Source organism: Silene latifolia, chromosome 6 (genome assembly GCF_048544455.1).
Source record: "Silene latifolia isolate original U9 population chromosome 6, ASM4854445v1, whole genome shotgun sequence".
NCBI classification, from domain to species: domain Eukaryota; kingdom Viridiplantae; phylum Streptophyta; class Magnoliopsida; order Caryophyllales; family Caryophyllaceae; genus Silene; species Silene latifolia.
The window spans coordinates 62453163-62458101 of NC_133531.1; the positions used below are offsets into that span (position 1 = coordinate 62453163).

Genomic DNA, 4939 nt, shown 5'->3' on the forward strand with positions numbered 1-4939 from the left:
TATACAAGTGGTGGTTTAGGGAGGACTCCACCAAACTCTCGTTCTTGATGAGATGTCAAGGGGGCATGTCCAAGGTGTTGTTGATGTTTCTCAACACCTTGAAGAAGTAATCAAAAGCTTGTTCATTATCATGGTAGAGGTTCTCAATAGACCTTGGCCCTTGTTGTTGGTCTAGATCGATGGCATGTCCAATGTAGGGATTAAAAATCCCTTCAAACTCGTCATCCCAAAGACCACAAACTTCATTGAGTTGATCATTGAAAATCTCTTGCTTAGATGGAGACAACTCTCCCAATTTCTTCTCTTGGCCAATGAGGCCATCCTCTTCTTACTTGGTTGATTTTGATGAGCTTTGCAAGCTCTCCTTGTCACAATTCACTTGCTCTTTGAATGGAGCATCTTCGACTTTCTTCTTCCATTGGAGTTCCGATTTCTTCCTTTCATCCTTTCGGCTATAATGATCAATCATGAAACATGGCTCATGCAAACGAGGAGCTCTCATAGTCTTGTCAAGATTAAAGGTTATGCTTTCATCTCCAACTTCTAGAGTGAGCTCACCATGTTTCACATCAATTACCGCACCGGCGGTGTGTAAGGAAAGGTCTTCCTAGGATGATTGGAATGTTGGAATCTTCCTCCATATCAACAATGACAAAGTCCACCGGGATGAAAAACTTTCCAATTCGCACGGGGACATCTTCCCATATCCCTAACGGTGTCTTCGTCGATCTATCGGCCATTTGGAGTGTGATATTGGTGCATTTAAGCTCTCCCATCCCCAACCTTTTACTTACCGAGTACGACATGACACTCACACTAGCCCCTAGATCACATAAGGCTTTGTTGATCGTCGTGTCGCCAATGGTACACGGTATTGAGAAGCTTCCCGGATCCTTTAACTTTGGAGGTGAACTCCCTTGAAGTATTGCACTACTCACCTTAGTGAGGACGATGGTCTCAAGCTTCCGGATCGACTTCTTCTTTGTGAGGATATCTTTCATGTACTTCGCATAGGCCGGAACGTGATTGATTAATTCCGTGAAAGGAATTGAGACTTCCAAATTCTTCACAATTTCCATGAACTTTCCAAGTTGATCATCAAATTTGGGCTTGGCTTGACGACTTGGAAAAGGAAGTCTAATCACAATGGGCTCCTTCTCCTTGGCCTTGTCTTCATTTTTCTTTGAACTTTCTTCTTTTGATGATTCTCCATCTTTGGAGTTTTGCACAATTTCTTCCTTTTCACTAGCTTCCACAACTTCATCCTCAACTTGCTTCTTCGGTGCTTCATACCTTGTACCACTTCTCAAGTGAATGGCACTAACCGTTTCATGTCTAGGGGGATTACTTTGAGGTGGTAATTGCCCCTTTTGTCTTTGTGAGCTTGAAGATGCTAGTTGAGTCAATTTTGTTTCCAACATCTTGGTGTGAGCTAGAATGTTGTTGATGGTGGTTTCCTTTGCTTGGCTATCTTTTTGCATTTGAGTGAAAAATTCTTGTTGATTCTTTTGCATTTGGAGGACCGCTTTTTAGACATCAAAGCCTTGGTCATTTTGGTTATTGTATGGATTTTGATTTTGGTAACCTTGGTTTTGATTGTAAAAGGGTCTTTGATTTTGGTTTCTCATGGGTGGTGGAGTATATGTTGTTTGAGGGTTTTGAACATTTTGGCTTTTGTATGAGAGATTTGGATGGAATTTGGTGTTTTCATTGTAAAAGTTGGAATAAGGGGTACCACTCTTGTATGCTTGGAAAGCATTCACTTGTTCATTTGTTCCCCTACATTGTCCTTGGTCATGTCCCAAAGTTCCACAATTCTCACATATCCCACTTGGGATTGATGAGGATGCCGTCATGGCATTAACATGATGCTTTGATGATTTTGAGTTTTCCTCAAGTCTAGCCATAGCTTGTTCAAACTTCAAGTTGATTGTGTCAATGTGAGCACTAAGTTGAGCACCCAATTGAGTTACGGAGTCCACTTCATGCTTTCCTCCTCTAGTAGCCTTGCGAGGTCTACTATATTGTTAGTTATGGACCGCCATTTCCTCAATCTTGTTCCATGTTTGATTGTCATCAACTTCGGTGAACATTCCATTTGATCCCATATTGAGAATGTTCCTAGAATCTTCATATAAACCATTCCAAAATTGTTGCACCAAAAACCATTCGCTAAGTCCATGGTGAGGACATGAGCGACAAATTCCCTTGAACCGCTCCCAAGCTTCATACAAAGACTCTCCATCCATTTGCTTAAAACCCGTAATTTGAGCTCTTAGCATGTTAGTCTTTTCCGGTGGGTAGAATTTTTTGTATAAAGCTAGAGCCAACTTCTTCCAAGAATCTATTCCAAGGGTGGCCTTATCAAGGCCCTTCAACCATTGCTTCGCGGTGCCGATTAAGGAAAAAGGAAATAAGACCCATCTAATTTGGTCTTGAGTCACGCCCGTTTGAGAGATAGCATCACAATAATCGCAAAAGGTTTTCATATGAGAATGAGGGTCCTCACTAGGCATCCCCCCGAATTGGCTCATCTCAACTAATTGGATGAAGGCGGACTTGGCAATAAAATTTCCGGTGAGATGTTGCGGTGTAGGAGTACCATTTGGTAGATTCTCCTCGTTGGGTACGGAGTGTGACGAGAATTTTGGCATTGTAGGTGGATTTTGTGGGGTATTGTGTAATGGGTTTTCTTCTCCTTCTATTGCGAAAGGATTGACAAACTCACTAGTGGGTTGGACAACTTCACCAATACCTCGTAAATTCCTCCTAACAACTCTCCTATTGTTCGTCAAGGTTCTTTCGATTTCACGGTCAAAAGGTAACAAATCACATTGTAACTTTCTAGACATGGAAAATATCAAACAACTCGAAAACAATTAGAACAAAACTTGAGGAGTTTTACTTCCTCAAGGCGAAGAGAGACACAACTAATGACAATAAAAAGAAATATAAATCAAACAAACACCGTCCCCGGCAATGGCGCCATTTTTGATGCGATCCCGCTAAGTGTTCACAAATTAAGATGTGGTCGTTGGTCACGGTCGAATCAACACACAATTTATAGCTCCACAAACAACTCTACAATTAGTAAAGAAGCAAGTAAAGGTCGGATCCCAAGGGACGGGAGTTGAAATGAGATTTCTATTGTAACTAGTGGTGTCTAAGGGGTGTCACAAATTGGGTTGATGTAGAAGGTTACTAAACTAAGATAGCAATGAAAATAAACAAGCAAGATGAATTAAAGGGGTGTAAACAATTGATTAAAGGCACTAGGGTGTCATGGGATCATAGGGGAATCATGGGATATGATCATACAAACATGTTCTCAATTTATAAGCAAGCAATTATTGTTGTGATGGATTGAGTTGGGTTATATCTTACAATCCTAGGAAAGTTTGGGTCCCGCAGCCGAATCGATTAGATTGTACAACACCTACAAGTCGACTTAATCTTCCCTACTCAACAACATGCATGGTCTAATGAGACTCGAGTTGGGTTATGTCTTACAAGTCTCATTGAAAAGATAGAAGATGATAGTAAATGCAAGGATTCATAGGCTTAGCATTTCATCAAATATAACATGTGCATAAGTTGAGATCAAAACAAGCAAGCAAATAAAACATGAAAGCATATTAATTTAAGCATGAATCATTCCCCATGTTGGTTTCCCCTAATCACCCATTAACCCTAGCTAAGAGACTACTCACTCATTATCATGTTGATCATGCTAACAAGGTTGTCAATCATACCAACAATATGAATCATGATGAATAAATGAAAGTAATTAACAATGATTAAAAAGGGATTAAGAGATTATACCTACTAATGATTCCAATAATAAAGCAAGAATAAAAGAAGTACTTGAATGCTTGATTGAGAGGTTGTCAATCTCCCAACAATAACCCAAAATAATCTTCAATTACCCAAAATAAAGGATGAACAAAGGAGAGATTAATAAACTAAAACTTGGATTAAAACTTGATTAATACTTGATTACAATATTAAAGAGAGATTGATTGATATTAACTACACTAATTATTGATAAGAAGAACATGCTCCTCTAATTAGACTAATGGGGTATTTATAGTGGAAATTAGGGAGGATGCATTAGGGTTAACTAAGGGCTAAACTAGTAATTACACTTTTTAAGTTGAACAAGGAGGAGCCGGTATTTTCTGAGAGAAGGGCTTCTCTTTTCGTAGCTTCAAGAAGACAATCCGTGTTGTGCTGGAATCCGGGCGGAATGGGGTCGGGACGGGCGGATTCTGGCGTTTTAATCCGATCGGATTCATGGGAATCCGGGCGGATTGTGGAGGGGGAATCCGAGCGGATTGTGGCAAAGCCGCTCGGATTGTGCTGCTGCGGGACGGACGGATTGTTGGCAATCCGCTCGGATTGTCAGTCAGCAACAATTCTTCTTCTTTTCTTCCCTTTTCTTCATAAATTCCTTGGGGATTTCCTTGGGGACTCAAGGATCTTTTCTCAACATTGCTCTTCTACTATAATATGCACAAAGGCCCTCTAATCTTGTCCCTCCTTGATGCTTGGTCATTGAATTCGATCAATTTAGTCTCGTTTTGCCATGAAAATGCAAGATTCTTACTCCTTTCCTACCAAGGGATCAAAATCTCAAAGAATATGCAAAACAAAGAACTAAAGATAAGAAATGACCCAAATAAGCACTAAAAAGCATGGAAACAAAGCTAACTCGGGGGCTAAATATGCGCCAATTATGGTCACATCATTAAGTGCTCGTTGACTTCCAAGTCAAACAAAATTCACATGGGTACTCCTACGACAAGTTAAGTACTCGTAAGACTTCCAAGTCAAGCAAAAAATTACATGGGTACTCTTACGACAAGTTAAGTACTCGCGGACTTCCAAAAAAAAAAAAGGGAGTCGAGACCTCACCACGTCAAAGCACCCAAACGGTGCA

The 4939-nt window shown here is 40.4% G+C and overlaps 1 non-coding gene across 1 annotated transcript; it reads left to right on the plus strand.

Moving 5' to 3' along the window:
* Window positions 1–2175: 2175 nt before the first annotated feature.
* LOC141589070 (small nucleolar RNA R71) lies at window positions 2176–2282 on the plus strand. The gene has a single exon (XR_012520025.1). It is a non-coding gene; the product is annotated as a small nucleolar RNA R71 (small nucleolar RNA).
* The last annotated feature ends 2657 nt before the right edge of the window (window positions 2283–4939 follow it).